Source organism: Lissotriton helveticus, chromosome 1_1 (assembly GCF_964261635.1).
Source record: "Lissotriton helveticus chromosome 1_1, aLisHel1.1, whole genome shotgun sequence".
NCBI lineage: Eukaryota > Metazoa > Chordata > Amphibia > Caudata > Salamandridae > Lissotriton > Lissotriton helveticus.
The window spans coordinates 63302040-63319713 of record NC_136057.1 but is presented as its reverse complement, the minus strand read 5'-3'; the positions used below and the strand labels follow the sequence as shown (position 1 = coordinate 63319713).

At 46.0% G+C, this 17674-nt stretch overlaps 1 long non-coding RNA gene across 1 annotated transcript in view; it reads right to left on the bottom strand.

The window, feature by feature from the left end:
* Window positions 1-17674, bottom strand: part of LOC144825694 (uncharacterized) — a 72033-nt gene that overhangs the window by 46126 nt on the left and 8233 nt on the right. The window contains exons 2-3 of the long non-coding RNA XR_013609542.1: window positions 15914-15964; window positions 14650-14769 (exon numbers count right to left, since the gene is read on the bottom strand). This is a non-coding gene — a long non-coding RNA (uncharacterized LOC144825694). The remainder of the gene's footprint in view (window positions 1-14649; window positions 14770-15913; window positions 15965-17674) is intronic.

The following is a 17674-nucleotide window of genomic DNA, read 5'->3' as shown; positions in this document are numbered from 1 at the left end:
GGTAGGGCTCCTCACCCCCTCCTGGACTAGACAACTAGAAGACAGGCTCTTTCCAAAACGTTAGTTTTGCCATCCCCCACTGATGTACAGTACTTAAAGGAGATACTCCAAAAGAACTGATTTAACTGATTGTCCGCCATACTTTGTTAATCAGTGTGGGTGCGATTGTGCCATTTCTTTATTTTATTACATTATAGACTGCATGTTTGAAGAACCGAGGTTTGCTTACAATTTAGTGACAGTAATTAATCTCTGTGAAGAGAACCACGTGCTGCCTCGGTGTAATCATCGTGGCTGGTTCTAGGATGTTTGGGGCCCTGGGCAGAAAGGGAATGTGTGAGCCCCTCTAAAGTACAGAGACAGCATTCAGGGCTGTTTGAATCTGAATAGATGCCCCTGAAGCTGAAGCCCTTCCCTCTCAATCACCTTCAAGCACCTCTTAACAGCTCATCAAGGGCTGGAGGTGTGAGGGTTGCCGTCCCGCTGTGCCTCTCTAATGCTGCGGGGTTTCTGAGCTTTGGAACAGCATCGGGGCTGTTACACCCAACCTCAACAGCAACAGAGCAAAAGAGGGAGGTGGGTGGAAGCTGTGCCCGGTTAAAATTACGGACAAATGGCGTCCGTTAAAAAATCCTTCACGGACAACGGACAGACAGCCGAAATGACGGACTGTCCGTGAAATTTACGGACGGTTGGTCACCCTACTTGGGCGCGACGTTCACTCTTCCTCAGCCTACCAAGCTGGCAGACGCATTGGTGCGATTCAAAGCACGGGACATACCTTGGGGTCTGTAAACACAGCGGGCGGGTTCCAGAAGGCGGGGCGCGGCACGGGGGCCTCGGGTACGGTCCGTACTGGGGGCGGATTCCCTTGATGTGCGGCGTGGCCTCTCCACAGGTCAGAGGGCACAGCGGGGCGGCCGGGTGCGAAGCAACGCACGGGCGGCCGTCCAGGCTTTACAGTGTGCTCGGGAGACCCGGATTCCGGCGGGAGGGAGGAAGAAAGCACTCCAAGCACTCCAATGATGAGCGCAGTGGTAGAGGAGTGGGCGGCCTGACCCGAGGGGCAGAGAGCGGCTCTGGGCAGAGCAAGGCTCTCAACGGGCAGGCCGCTCCAGAGTGTCACGGCTCTAGGTGGGGGCGAGGGAGACGCAGTCATGCCTCCGGCGGGAGGAAACACACGGCTCTGTTTGTTGATGAGCCAAGGCACAAAGAACCCACTGGTGCTGGGGTTCAGTTCAGGGGGAAAGCTCAGTCAAGCCCTTGGAGAGAGTTTCACGCACAAATCAGCAAAGTCCTTCCTAGGTCTTTTCCTCTCCTTCCTCAGCAAGGAAGACAGCAGATCAGTCCTTCAGCTTCTTCTTCTTCCTTCTAGTTGGGCAGAGGTTCATTGTGGGAAACAGGATCTAGTTTCTTGGGAGCAGGGCTTCTTCTTTTATACAGCAATTCTTTTGTCCTGGCAGGCCAGGGGGGCCTTTGCATAGCTCCTTTTCAGTCTCTGAGCACTGTGCTGGGTAAACTTGGGTCTCTCTTTTCAGGGAGCAGGGAAGGCACATCAGACGCTCCACAGGAGGTGGAGCCGGCATTGTGGGGACAGGGGCAGCCAGTAGTACTCTGTTGACAGGCTTCCCTCTTCCTGGGCCAGGTGTCAGGCTGAGTCATCAGTCGTTCCCCAGGAGGTGGAGCCAGCATTGTGGTGGCAGAGCACAGCCCTTTTCAGAGTCCAAGGGGGACTCCCACCACCCACCTAGGCGTAATCCTTGCATTCACCATCTGTCATCCCCCAGCCCTGTCACTCACACAACCCAGACAGCAGATACACATCCTAGCAGAGGCGGGCTGAAAAGGTTAGGCAAGCAAATGCTAGCTTTCTAAAAGTAGCATTTGCAAACACAGGATATTAAAATAAACTTTACTAAAAGAAGTATTTTATTATTCTGAGTTCAGGCATACTAAACTTGACCTTCTACCATGTTCCCTGAGCTTGCTGGGATTATAGGGTGTAATAATTCCAGCTGCTCATCTTGGCCTAAGAGAACAGGTAGCCTTACAATAGTGAAAAACGAAATTGGCTGTAATTCACCATTAGGACATGCCACATACATCAGGGCTTGTCCTACCTTACACTTACAATGCACCCTGCCCTTGGGCCTACCATAGGGGTGACTAATATGAAGTTATGAGAAGGTTTAGAGGTGTGCAAGTGTGTGCACTTGCCCAGCCAGCATGACAGTACCAGACTGCACACAGGTTCTGCAATGGCAGACCCTGCACTTGTTGTTTATGCGGTGTTATGTGGTGTTGTCACACCCTTGTAATTATGAAAATTATGTTACAGACGACCAGGTGTCTCTTGCCTGTGACTTCTGAGGAAGTAATGGTGCACAGTTAACAGCAGCAACATTGCAAAAGTCAAGAGCCTGATTTAGAGTTCGCTGGCCGGGTCACTGGCCCGGTTACTCAGACACAAACGTGACGGATATCCTGGCTGACGCATTACAAGTACCACTGAATATAATATGTGGGAGCCTCATTTCTTTCTTTCGTACTTTCTATGTCCCTTGTTTTTATTATCTTTATTTTACTTTTTTTTCTCTCATATTTCTTTTTCTGTTTCTCTCTATTCCTGGTTTATCTTTCATTCATTTCTTAATTTAAGAATGCTTAGCCTCCTAAAGCATTTTATTCCTTCATTTGCATTTGTTCTTTCCTGTCATAGGGATGACTGCACAGATATCCTTACAAGTAGGATCTTTTGAATTCTGCATGAACCTATTTACTAATGGTCCTAGTTGAAGGTGTCATTTAGAAGTTAAATATATGTTTCTGATGTGAGGTAGGGAGGGTATGTGTGAGAATGTGTCAGACAGAGAGAGAGAGTGTGTGTGTGTGTGTGCGTGTGTGCGTGTGTGTGTGTGTGTGTGTGTGTGTGTGTCTGTCTGTCTGTGTCTGAGTGTGTGTGAGTACTTGAGCGTGGGGAGTCGGCTCTCACTATACTATACCAAAAAGAGGTATAGTGTGCAGAGAGTCCAGTGGATCCCCAGAGATTTTACAGAGGCTAAAGTAGATAATACTAATGCTCTTTTGTGGTAGTGTGGGGGAGCAGTTAGACGTATACGAGGGTAGTTTTAAGCATTTGTTGTACACACAGTGGCAATAAATGACACACAATCAATTAATAAATCTGAGACCAATTTATAAAATGACACTTGGTTAGATTTATTTTGCGGAACCACAGAATTTCATCTTGAGTAAAAAAGTTTTGCAATAGAAATTCTGGTCAATATAAAAAGTGGACAATTAGTGCAATTTTCAGACTTTGCAATGTTAACCTATGGGGTGAAGAAAACATTCAACAAACGTATAGGCAACATCTACTTACAAGACCATTCTTCAGAAGTTAAGGTCAGTATTGGACAAGGTTCACTTCAGAACCAACAGTGCACCACCAGCGGCACGTGGGCGCCCGGGTGCAGGTGCAAGTTCAAGGTTGGAAACCCAATACTTATTAAGGGGGACTGGGGCAATCGGGCAGAGGCTGCTTACTGGTAGGTAACAGTGGCTTGGGGGAACTAGTGGGTCAGGAACTGAAGTTCAGGGACTGGGGATGCCACCTAAAAACTTGATTTAAGGGCGTTACAAGAAAGTGACAGGTAGTGTCCAATGGGCCCTTTGCCTCGGTGTCTAGGCCCTATAACATGCCCACCTTCTGTGAGGGGAGGACACAGTCCTAAACATAGCTGAACAAGTCCCAGCATCTTCAAGATGGTGGGCACTGAAAAGTGTACTTGACCTAGCCTCCAGCACCCGAGGGCTGGAGTTGACAGAGGGGGGGGGGGGCACATCTCCTATTCTATCAAAGGTTTCCCACCTGTCCTGCCGCCAAAAAGGGGGTGAGGACGTGACGGAGGCCCGCTCCTTCGAACAGGAGAGGCCGGGGTCGCATTACAAAGGGGGCAAGACCTTTGAAGCTCTCCACCACGGATAGCTCTTCCTGTCCAGGGGAGACATGTACACCTCCACCCAGGAAAGGCATAGTTCTCAGCCTCAGAGTGCGCAGGCACTCTCCCTGAGGTCAGATCACACTCTGGTGGTAACATCCTGGCTCAGGCCAGTCAATGACCACACTAAGGATTGGTAGGTTTCAGGGGACCCCTCTAAGGGGCCCTATGTGTGCAATTTTCAATAAAATCTACACTGGAAACAGTGCAAGTTTATTATGTTGAGATGCTTGGTGCCAACCATCACATATTTCAGTGAAGCCATCATGGAGCTGGCGAACTCATAATGATGAGTGTCCAGCCTATGTACTTACTATGACTTCCCCGGTCACTTACAATATCCAGGAATCGACTAGGATATTGCAGGGGCATCAGGGGAATTTCATGCAGATATGCCCTCACAGGGGGGAGAGGATGTGGTGCAGCAGCCAGACCTGCCGACTTGGGAACTGGGGATACGGGTTTGAGTCTCTGCATCAGAGCAACATCCTGTGATTCTGGGCAAATCAGTTTATCACCCCGTGACTATAGACAGCGTCTGGATACCCTCACGGGTGATGAGCCGCAATATATAAATCTGCGAATTTTAACTCACTGCCCGAGATATGTGCAAGACATCCCTAGAGCAGTGTTCATGGGAATGGCACACAGGGATGTGTGCCAGGTCGGCTCTTCAGTTTTGTCAGTAGATGACGCAGTCTGAATTTAATAATTGTCCCACTCAGTAAGGAGGGCTCTATCACCCACTCCCCTTCTTCGCAGTCATCGTCAGTTGTGTGTGCGTCCTCCGGGAGATGAGACATCAATGCCACCGGAGGGGGCGGCCTGATGATCGATGAAGGCAGAGGAAGAGGCATCAGTGGGACAGATGAGGCCGACTCCGAGGGAGGAAATCGGCGGTAGTAGTCATCAAGCACATGTTGCAAATTAGAGATGAGAGACATGGGCATCTGCACAGTTGGATCACAAGTGGTGGTTTAGTATTAGGCTCAGGGTAATAATCATATCCTTGGTCATCATCAATATCTTGTCATTTGATGAGAAGCTCAGAAGGAGTACAAGCATCACGGAACCAGTCATCCTCTTCCGAAACCTCCTCATTAGCCCCATAGTCAAAAAGCTCCACAGAAAGAGTTGGAGATGGCTGAATCGGCAATAGGTCCAAAGAAGAGTTCCTACGTTGAAGTAGGGAAACATCCGACATTCCTGAAGGAGGCAAAAGTGTTGCTGAAGATTTCAAGGGGACTAGAGACATCAAAGCTGAAGGTGGAACCAAGGATGCCGCCGCCAACTCAGCGGTCGACGACGAAGAGAGGGGTTGAAGTTCCGTAAGGAAAAGCTTCTGTGCTGTCGACGAGGCAACCTTCGACGAGGCAACCATCGACGAAGCAGGTGGAGCCTTGAGAGCCAGCGACCGTCTCGTCAGCGAGAAGGCATCCGTCGACGACTGACCGGAGACATGAGGAAATAAAATTGGAAATTGTGCCCCATCGTTTCCCTTCTCCGCCTGTCTGCCATTTTGATTCAGACATCAACCTTTTTCTTTTGCGTGTGTCATCCATTTTGTCTTCAAACCCATGAGCAAGACACTCTGCACCTGGCCCATACGTTCATTGACCACACATTCTTGTGGCTCTGCCATTTCTGAGAACCAAAGAGATAGTTCCTGTTTTAAGAGGCCGTTCCTGTTCTTGACTCTAAGCCAGAAATAACCCCCGGTTGAGAAAGGGCCTTCAACTGAAAAGAGCATTTCGACACTGAGGAAGGACCCTCAACTGAAGGGAGCACATTTCGACACACTGCATGCACTCTCACGAGACACAAGAGACGCCCATACCTTGACACATCTGTTTGGAAATTACTGTTTGTCACTTCCTTATTCTTCTCCTTCTTCTCCTTTTTACTTACTGCCTGAACTGTATAAATATTCCGCTGTGTGAATAAAACATCAGACCACTCCTGAACACGCTTGGTGAAGGAGCTCTCCCTTAACTCGAGTTATATATAACCCCTTCTTTACTCGAATACCACGGACTCCTCTCTTTACTTAATTTAAAGTATTTTACTAATATAGAAATTCTAAGATAAGGTAATATTCAATTATTTACCACAGACAGACCTCTTTTTTTTTCCACGACGAAGTGAGGGAGGTGGCAGACGAGCGAGGCTTCACCGACACCATGACAAACGTCGACGGAGAGGACGCTGACAACATAATCATTGTAGGTTGAGGAGAAGAGAACGTGGAAGTCGTCATTGTAGCAGTGGAGACGGAAGTTATCGTCGAAGAGGAACCCATTTTTTAGGCAAATTTGTCTCAGGAAGAGACTTAGATGCCTGAGACTTAGATCTCGGAGGCATAGAGGGCATAAGTACCCCCTTAGAAGGAGCAGGAGCCCTTTTTGAGGAAGAAGTCTGGCCTTCATGAGTAGAGGTGTGGTCTTTCTTGAGCACCTTAGCCTTAGTAGATACCATCTCCGTTTCACTAGCCCTCTTCTTAGAGATGACAGTCCTGAGAGAGGAATCACTCATAACATCTGATAAGGGATTATCCTTGGTCTTGAGTTTCTGTAACCACAGAAGTTGACCTCCCTCTCTGTATCTTAAAGTCTTTTGAGGAAAAGTCCTGCAGATTTTACAATCTATCACCTGATGTTCAGAGTGGAGGCAGTAGATACACTTTTTGTGGGGGTCTTCGGAATGAAGCCGGAATTTCCCACAAGACTCACAGTGTCTGATGAGTGACCTCTTTGTAGTAGACAAAGCAGTGAAGATATTCTGAAGAGTTTCTGAAGGGAAAAGGTAGAGGTACTGAGCAGAGCTCAGGGAGACTCCCTTCACACGACGTGCGGTAGAAAATCTGAGAGCCTGAGCATCTGAGGAGAAGATTCCAGAGGGTGCTGTTGCCTGATTGGCTGGAGTTTGTACCATATCTAGAAACTTGGACAAGTTATTAAAGTGACACGTTTTTTCCTATTAAAGTCCATGTTACCATGCTTCCTATTGCTCTTTTAGCTATGCTTTCGGTATGCTATTGTCATATTGCTATTCTATGTACCGTGGGGATCCCACTTCAACGACGGGGAATGATTCAAGCATGTGAATCTATGAAAGATACCCCATTACTGGAGAACAGCAGATTTCTAACTACTGAAGCTCTTACCCAAGTTGCTTTAGCCTTAGTCATCTCTCACATTGACTACACTAACTCTTTACTTTGGCATTCCGGCATATCAATCCAAAAGACTGCAACTAGTGCCGAACCAGGCTGCTAGATTAATCTATCGACAGGCAAGAATGCAGTATGTCACCCCTCTTATGAAAAAGTTACATTGGCTTTTAGTAGTCGAACGCAGTGCATTCAAGTTGGGATGCCTCCTCTTTAAAGCGCCCCATGGCAACTGCCCAGTCTCTGTATCTACTCGGGTACAAAGACATATCCACATTCAGGATCTTAGGTCTTCCCATTTGAATCCCCTAGCTACTCTGTCCTTTAAACACTAGAAATTGGGGGGACTAAGATTTACGGTCCTGGTCCCTCAATTTCGGAATTCTCTCCCTCAGGGCATTAGATCGATGATATCATATCCTCAATTTTGGCAACTCTTAAAGACCTGGCTCTTTTGCCAGGCTTATGAATGAATCACTTACCGGCAGGACTCCCTTGTCCCCAGCGCCATGAAACCTTGTGGGGTGCGCGCAATTTATAAGTATTTTTAACATAACATAACATTTAACATCGTCTAAATGGGACAACCTCGAAAGTCCATCTGCACTGGCAGTCCCAGGTCTCTGTTTCACTTCAAAGTCTATTCCCTGTAGGGAGATGGACTACTTTAGCCATTTGTATTAACCATCGAAGAGGCCTGTGGTAGGTTTGAACTAGGAAGTGAGAGCCAAACAGGTTGGACATAAACTTCTCAAGGGACCAAACCACAGCAAAGGCGTCCATCTAAATGGCAGTTCAACGCTGTTCCCTGGGATTAGCCTTCTACTGATGAAAGCCACTGGCTGATCATGACCGTGGTCATGTTTTTGGGATAGCACTGCTCCTATACCATGTTCCGAGGCATCAGTCTGCACAATGAATTGCTTGACATAAACCGCAGCTTTCAGAACAGCTGCAGAGCACATTGCTTTCTTCAGCGTGTCAAACGCCTTTACACAGCTCACAGTCCAGTTCACTATTTGTGGGAATTCTTTTGGAAGTCAGTTCTGTGAGGGGTGCCACAATGGTGCCATAATCCCTCACAAACCTCCTATAGTACCAGGGAAGCCAAGGAAGGCCCTCACTTGAGTCTGGGTAGTTGGAGCCACCCAGTCCAGAATGGTCTAGATCTTGGGGCGTAAGAGTTGAACCTGGCCCCCACTAACAAGGTGACCCAAGTATGCAACCTTTCCCTGCCCTATCTGGCACTTGAATGCCTTGATAACGAGGCCTGCACTTCTCAGAACCTCCGGTACTTTCCTAAGGTGGATCAGGTGATCCTGCCAGGTGGAGCTAAAGACAGCAATATTGTGTAGATATGCTGCACTCAAGTATTCCAATCCAGCAAGGGCTTAGTTCACCAACCTTTGAAAAGTGGCAGGTGCATTTTTCAAACCAAAGGGCATTACATTGAACTGATAATCTGGGGTTGAAAATACAGATATTTCTTTTGCTCCTGCAGTCGTCAGACCTATCTGCCAGTACTCTGATGTGAGATCAAACATACTCAGATACTTGGCTGCTCCCCACTTGTCAATAAGTTCATCTGCCCATGGAGTTTGGTATGCATCGCTTTGGTCACAGCATTCACGTCCCAATAGTCCACACAAAACCTCATTTCTGTCTTACCCTCCTGGTTATGAGGCTTGGGGATTAAGACAACTGGGCAGGTCCAGGGGCTCTCAGAAGACTTTAAAACTCCCAATTCCAGCATCATGCTTACTTCAGCTTTGATGCTCTCTTTCACATGTTCAGTCGTCCTGTATGTTTTATTCTCGAAAGGTAGTCTTTCATCAGCGTCTACAGCATGGATACACCATCTAGTCTGGCGAGAGGTCAAAAAGAAGAGCTCAGCAACATGATTTAGGGCTTGCCTGCAATCAGTCTCCTGATGGGCAGGTAGGGTGTCTGACAAGACCACACCTTCCACTGACCCACCTTTTGGATTGTTGGACAGGTCAGGGACAGGTTCGCTCTTTGCTTCCTGATCCTCATCTGGAACCATGAGCAAGGTCACATCTGCCATGTCATAGTAGGGTATAAGGCGGTTGACATGGACGACCTCTTATGGTTCCTGTCAGAGCCAGGGTCTACCAGGTAGGTGACCTCCCTTTTTCTTTCTAGGATAGGGTAGGGTCCACTCCACTTACCGTGCAGAGCCCAAGGAACCACAGGCCCCAAAACCCACACCATCTGCCCAGGCTGGAACTCAATTATTAGCAGCCTTTTGGCATCACCAGAGCTTCTGGAGCTAGGCTGTCCTCAATGTTTTGCTTGCTTTTTCCACGTACTCATACATACTGGAGCAAACGCCAAGCACATAGTCAACTATATCTGCTAAGGTTCAACAAGAGGTTTCTCCAATACCTCCTTCACAAGGCACAGTGGTCCCGACAGGAAATCCCAAACAGAAGCTAAAATAAGGAGGACCCCACTCCCTTCTATGGCCCTTCCCAATAGGCAAAAAGCAGGCATGGAAGTAAGACATCCCATCTTCTTCTGAGTTTTTCAGGAAGTCCATCAATCATGCCCTTCATCTTTCAACAAGGCCATTACACATAGCAGAGTGGCTTTGGCCAGGACTTATGCAGCGGGGGATTGGAGGTCCCACATTTGGACCCCTAATATTATGTCGTTCAATTGCAACATGCAGCTCGATGGCTCAACACAGTCCCTAGTTGGGAAATGCGGCTCTTAAAGCGAATGGTGGACGCTGGTTGTCTTCCAGAGCTGTTAATAGAGGAATTAGGTACACCAAGAGATACTCCATATATTGTGTGACAGACGGCCAGAGTATGGCAATGGTTTGTAGTGAGAGTACTTAAGCGCGCACCATTCCATAGGGAACTCCCAATCTGGATATTAAAACCAATCAGGCAGATGGCACTCAGATTGTCCTTCCAGGCATAGAGGGAGGGGGATGCGAGCAATAGGGTGAATTGTACCCAGATGAGAGTTATCGCCTTTAAACATGCCCGCAAAGAGTTTGGTCTAAGCCAGTGGCTATTTTTACAAGATGCAGGCTTGGCAGACGTAACTAAGCACACCTGGCCATGCTTTGCGACAGCTCCGCTGCATGTTCAAACCCTCGAAATACTGCTAACCTATGGCACGTGTAGACACCTAATTATGGATCTTTACAGTACAATGCGATCAGATACAGTAGGCACTACACACAGACCGAGAGGCCTGGAATTTAGACTTTGACATTCCAATGGAGGATCAAGACTGGCAGCGGGCCTGTGAACTAACACGCATGGTTTCTAGTAATGCCCATTTTCGGCTGATACATTATAATTTTCTGCAAAGAACCTACTTAACGCCACAAGGCCTTCATCGAATGGTCGGGTCTTGCCCAGATATATGCTTGCGCTGCAACACTGTGGGGGCTGATTTCTTACATTAACCATGATCCTGCGATGCAATACACTCCTTCTGGCAAATAGCTGTCGAAGAAATGGTGCATGCCACACAACTAAGTATTGAGCTGCCACCCAAATGCTGTTTATTAGGCCTCTTTAGTTGTCAGAAAGGGCGCATGATAACCTATACATTTGGTCAGTCGCCTATGGTACTGACATGACGTAAAATTGCAATCACATGGCTGCCTCAGCATGCCCCAACGATTGCGCTCTGGCACAGAGATGGGCCTCTTCTTCTACGGCGGACGCTTCTATCTCGTCTTGGTCAGATTCTTCCCCCGAAAGCATGTCCCGAAGGCACATCTTGGGACTCCAGATAGATTTCGAGCACGGAATCGGACTCTGGAATCGAGAGGGCCTCTTCTTCTACGGAGGACGCTTCTATCTCTTCTTGGTCAGATTCTTCTGCAAAGATATCCAGAGTGTGTTGAATGATTTGACGCTTCCTCTCTCGTCATCGAGTCTGATGGTCGGGTAGAGTCCTCTTGGACCGAAACGACTTACAAGCGTTGCAGTCTTCCTCCTTGTGCTCTGGAGAAAGGCGCAAGTTACAAACTTGATGTAGGTCGGTGCGAGGGTACTTGGCGTGCCACCCAGGACAAAAATGGAATCCGTTTCATTTGCAGATGGCTTGCCCTATGCAGCAAGGCCCGATGATTGCCCACAAGGTTTTCTATCAAAAATGGAGAGTTTGTCGATCGATTTGAAACGCGGAGAACAGGGAAACGCATACCTAATCAATACCATTGAGGGTAAAGTGGACTGTACACTGAGAGGAGCCCGAAGAGCGGTTTCATAGCGCAGCAATACACATCTGAACCAGTTTGGGGTAAAAAACAACGATGGAGTCGATGCCCATGCGCACTATCACCGAAAGGAGGAGTCACCTTAACTCGCGACTGGAAAGACTTCTTCGAAGAAAAACAACTTGCAAACATCCGGACCCAACACAAGATGGCAGGAGTGTGCAAAGCATGTGCATCTACAGTACACATGCCTCGAACAGAGGATTAATGGCCCCAAATCTCTGCCGTGGTATCTGGTCATGTTGTGGCTGAGTGTGCCATGTGATGTGGCAGGCTATAGTGCTTGGTGTGATTTGGTTATTTTTGACAAGGTGGTGTGCTGAATGGTTAGGCAATTTTTGATTTTATTTGTCTTTGGCATCGTGTGATATAGTGCGGTACCTACCTTATGATTAGGGCTCCCAGTTTTCCGTTTTTACTGATTTTTACAGATAAATACAGACAGAAAACTATTTTTTTCCTGTCTGTATTTATTTTTAAATACAGAAAAATATGGAAAATATGTCTTCTTTGGATGTTTTTTTCTGCTGTCAATCAAGAGTGCCAGGTCAGTAGGTGTACAGATTGAGAGTTTGGGGAGATGAAAAAAGGCAACAGATTTCCTAGTTAAGCTTAATTAAGTGCAGATTTACAGTTATTGATGCTATTCTACAATTCAAGTGTTTTCAGATAACACTATTGCCCGGTATACTGCTGAAACCTTTTGGGCATTCAAATGTGAGAATACATTTATCAGTCAAATAAATGTGGAAAAATACCCATGGCAGCTTCATTTATACAGAAAACACAAAATAGAAATGGATAAATACAGAAAAAATTGCCAAAAAATAAATATGGATTAATACAGACGGAAATGTAGAAAAAATAAATACCATAAAACCGGGAGCCCTACTTATGATGTAAGTAAATAAATTACATTGCTAATATACCATAAGGATGTGGGGGTGAGTGTTATTAGGGCAGAAGCCTTGCTGATTATATGCAGAATAACAGGTCTGGGAGGTCACTACTGACTAGAGCAGGTTAGCAGCTGCACAGGCCTTGGCATTGATCCTATTGAGGATAATATGTGACGGGCCACTGGTGACTGGAGCTGGCTAGCAAGAACGCTAGCCTCTGGTATTCATTACAAGCAGGGTAACAATACATGTGAATATTGACAGGACCTCGTTGGCAGTAGAGTTGACCTCTGGTTATGAATATTTGCAGGATTTAAGGTACAGGGGTCACTACTGACTGGAGTTACCTAGCTAGATAATAGCTCTCAGGGGGGCAATCTGACTGAAGTTGGTTAGTATGATCACTAGTCCCAAGGTGCTACTAATGACTCAAGTTGGCTAGAATGATAACAGGTCCCAGGGGCCAGTACTAACAGGAGCTGGCTAGTAGGCTTACATACAGGCCCAAGGGGCTACTACTGACTGGAGCTGGCAAATAGAATAACTGACCCAAGGGTGGTGGGGTGTGAGTGGCACCAGTCACTGGAGTTGGCTAGAAGCATTGACAACCTTGGGTACTGATTAAATGCAGGATTCCAGGTCACAGGAGGCACTGCTGAATATGGCTGGCTAACAGCAGTGGTGGCCTCTAGGAAGAAGGAATTGAGAAAGCATAACTGGATATACTGGTTTCTTTAATACCGATAATTGGTTACCCATGAATGCCATAACGTGCATTGATATATTACATTACCAAATTACAATATTCTTATATTAATTTGATGTGTCTGTTCGCCTTAATATGCCTGCACAGTTACATGATTCTATTAGGGCTCAGAACCATTTTATTTAGTGATGTCCATCTGCAAACTTTCCTGCATCTTGTAGTAAATTGAATATTGACAAACAGAAGTGTTATTTCCAGAAACAGTGAATTCTGCAGCTTGTCTGTGTATCTTTTATCTGCACCTCACAGACTCCTCACATTCCTCTCGAGAGAAGATTCTGCCTCCTACTCATTAGTGTTGTTTCAGAAACTGTTTCTATCACGTGTTCATGTTTCATTGACTTGTATTAGGAGAAAAGTGTATAAAAATACATTGTGTAGCATTAGCATTATATACTCCAACTTGCTTTAGGGTGGATGCTCTTGTCCATTGCAAAGACAATTGTCACTTGGTAGTTTGCTTGGCCTTTTGCTATTTTTGCATTAAATGTATGATAGATGTGTTGGCCTCCCGGTGTGTTGTGTTTTATTTTACATATCATAAGAGATGATGAAAAAATGACAGTCCAGTATACACATTCTTAATATAAATCACCTCACAGTATACTGTTCCGGAGGTTCAGTCCCACAGACATTATCTCTAATTGAACACCCTAGGAAGCATGTGCTTTTCAAACCAGTGGCCCTCTGATGCGGCGTCCTCGCTATTGGATTAGTCAGTTTGTCCTGAATTTTAGAAGGGTTACCGTATCTAGTGCACTCTGTTAGGCAGCGCTCACCCGTGGTAGTACGATGTTAATAGGCACCTTATCACCTATGCATGGTGCAGGGCTTTGAGTTACAGAGCTCCTCAAGCTGTGGAGAAGATTAGGTCACATTTACCAATTTTCCCATATATGGTCCTGATGAAATGCCAACAGATTGCTCCATGACTACACAAGGCATAAAAAAAGTTGACCTGAAGTATAGACCCCAGCTTACCAGCAGATCCATAGGTGATCAACACTTTCACGGAGTGATAGGGGCCATTAGTTCCTCAATTTCTCTGCCGCTGTTTTTAATCTCAACATGGACCAGGAAGATCACATGAACTATATTGCGGCAACTGGTCGATAGTTGATTTTATATTCAGACTTTCACCAATCTCACATCTTATGACACAATATCCTCTGTCCTACTATGCGCATCCGGCGTACTTCTTAAAAGATCTCCGACAAAGTGCCCTCTTGTGGTGACCGCCAGGCATTGTAGCGCCGGCCTGGTGAGGAGTATAGCCCAATGATGAAGCAGGTCACCTTCAGGTGAGTGAACGCAACTTGTCTTAAAAGCACATGCTTCCTTGGGTGTCTGCGTTCAGTTACAGATAATGACTCTGGGACTGAACCTCCGGAACAGTATACTGTGATATGATTGTGTTTTATTTTAACAAATGTACATAGCAGATATTGGCCCTTCCTTGTTTCACAAAAATTATCGGATACCTGCCTCGGAGCGCACTTCTTACAGACGAGTATGGGGTTATCATGTTGCTGCTACAAGCTCCTTACCTGTGCGAGTTATCGGGAACGATGCAGGGGGCAGACCCAAACCAGCCACATGTGGAGATCAAAGACAAATACTGAAGAATTAACAGAGCTTCCAAGCTGGTGACCATTACTTAATTGACCCTGAAAATAAAAGACGTTTTTAGTATTCTGGTGACTCATGACCATAAAAAACAAATGTTATAAATTCAATATTGTGTCAAATACTTATAAAATGAAACTGGATATGCTGAATCGGATGTTGCGCCAGGTCATGTGTGACACCTTCCACAACTATTGCTTATGGGACTTGTAGTTTTGTTTTTCTCATTAAAAGGATGGGCTCTAAAGTCCCAGTGTTCTAAGCGATGTTGGTCAAAATCAGAGGCCTGACGGAGGATGAAGCATGACACTGCTCTGCTTAGCAGTGAGATGAATGACAGTTCCCCAGCCCTTCCATTCTTTGACAGACAGAGGCTCGTCGGCCGTTCATATTTTTTTGCAATGACAAAGAAACTTTTATTGCAGCTTCTGTCAACTGAAGAGATAAAATGCCTAGGCATGTTTCATTAACTACATGAACAATCAAGAACATGAGTTTCTGGAAAACTATCAAGCACCCAATCGGAATCAGCCGCCCTTCACACCCAGGAAATCCTACTCTATGGCAGGGTGCTGCCTGCCACTATATTGCAGGTTACTTCCAACATAATCTGATTTATACATACATACGCCAGGGTGCTGCCAGCTATCGGGTCTGCACACAGCAGTCTGGAGCCACTCAGGAAGGAGGTAAGCTCTTCATTTCATCTTAAGCCCTTAGATTACATTCACTGCCTGATGGGTCCGGAGAACTTTATCCACACTTTAACTGCGCCGAGCAGATAGATGTAGCACATCATAGTCTGTGTTGTGTGCTGGGTGATGCCTGGCATCTTATTATCGTTGGCAGATGGATAAAGCTCTGATAAGAGCTACAACAAGGAGAGCAGAGAAACAGGACCACAGATCGCCACAGAGTGACAACTGCCCAGAAGCTGAAGAAAGAACTCTGGAACAGCAAACTTCCTCCACCCTGGAGATTCTTCAGGGTAAACAAATGATGGTAATGAAATGCAAACTGCAGCATTAAGGTCACACACTACAGCATCAGTCCCTTTAAACCAAAGGTAACAGCCTACAAGAAAAAACTAAACAAAAAGCAACAAAACTAGAAAATGCATTTCCAAATTCTGCAAAAGAGAAACAGTTAATACAATTGAAAAAATATAGTAAACTTTGTTGGTACCTTGGTAATGTGCTTACTTCTTGGCTTCACTCCATCTGCAGCAATAACGCTCTGAAAGGAGAAATTACTGCTGTGAGTCTCAAGAGTCTTCAGTATTACTGGTCTCAGTCACGACGACTGCGGTGTCGGAAGATAACTTTCTCTTATTTGGCTTCATAGATCCACCAGTCATGCCATCGCTTTTAGCAGACACGCTACTGTCAGCAGCATCACAACTTCAGGCAGACCAGCAATGCGGATCTCACCACTCACAATGGGTGAATATTAATAAGTACGGTCTCGGCTTACCAAGCAGAACAAAAGAATCGGGTCTCATAACCATACCTAGAGCCACAGCTAGCTCTGCCGCCACTCGAGCAAACCCAAACACCTCAGCACTTAAGCACCAGTCCCAGGGGAGACCATGTGTGAAGTCCTTGTTAACTTGCACCGCTCCTGGGTCAGCACAAACAGCATCATGGAAAGCGTCTAACGCCACTACCACAAACATTCATCAACATCCAAATCCTCGTCACCCAAACTACCCAAAAGTAGCTTTCTAGATAGGCAGCCAGCCCTGTAGTGTCTGTCTCTGTGTACTAATTTGATGCCAAAGTTGTAATTTTAAAAACAGTCTTAGCAACCTTCCAGGGGCCTTACTGACACCATTAAGGGTTCAAAGCAAAGGGCTGTGGTCTGTGAACTTTAAAAGATGCATGCCCCAGACCTCTTCTGGACAATAAAAACTGGCGAAACCATTCATAGGAATTGGTATCATAAATCATGTAAGAGTTCAGTAAGCTCACTCAGTAACCCCAAAAAAACAGAGCGCACTCTATGAATGAGAGGTACTGCCTGAGCTTTAAGTTTGATACAATGCTCAACCCATTCACTGCTCCCACTCGGTTAACAATAGGAGAATGTAGTAAAGTATTCTTAATGTCATTGGCATCAAAATCTACATTCGATACAGGCATGTCATTCAACACCGCTGGATTATCAGGACCCGGCCTCATAGCGAAACCCAACTTAGTCTGATTCTGCCATTCCATCCCTTACCTTCCATTGATAGATACATACATTTTTGAGGGAATCTTTTTACCCAATCATTCCAGCAGACTAACAAAGTAATCCAGTATATATCGATATCCTGCTCACCTAAGGTGTGGGGATTTATACTGGAGCTAGTCAGCTGTTTCTCACAGCTCTAGTTTTATCAAAGGCTACATCACACAAAATCTTGATGGGTTGTCCTGAATCCGCCATTCCATTTAACAACACCGTACCAGCATGAACCATACACAAGGGACACATTACCTGTTGCAGGAAGGTGGAACGAATTATGGAATCAATTGCTAAAACTAAGTTATTCCCTCTGGGGACATTCTTCCTCATTAACATCAATTGTGCAGACTTTTACAGTAGTGCATACACTCATACTGCTTGAAAATACCCCAACACTGCAACATTGTCCTTGATCCGGGCATTGCCCATTACTTCCCACGTGTGCCTTAAACCCACACCTGTAACAACTGCCCTGATGACCTTTCTCAGCCCAATTCCTTTTTGTTTGGTCTCTGGAGTTCACAGAACAACCCAGAGCAGTCCCAAGAATGCGACTCACTGGTGATGCGCCCTCCCCAGAGGTCAGTGTTCTAGATGGAAGCGTATAGAGCTCTATGCTTTTAGGAATGTTCACCACTCGGGGAGAGTTGGGTTCCTGCAGCTCAGTAATCTCTCCTGCAAATTCTTAGATAAACAGTTAAACACAAACTCGTCTCT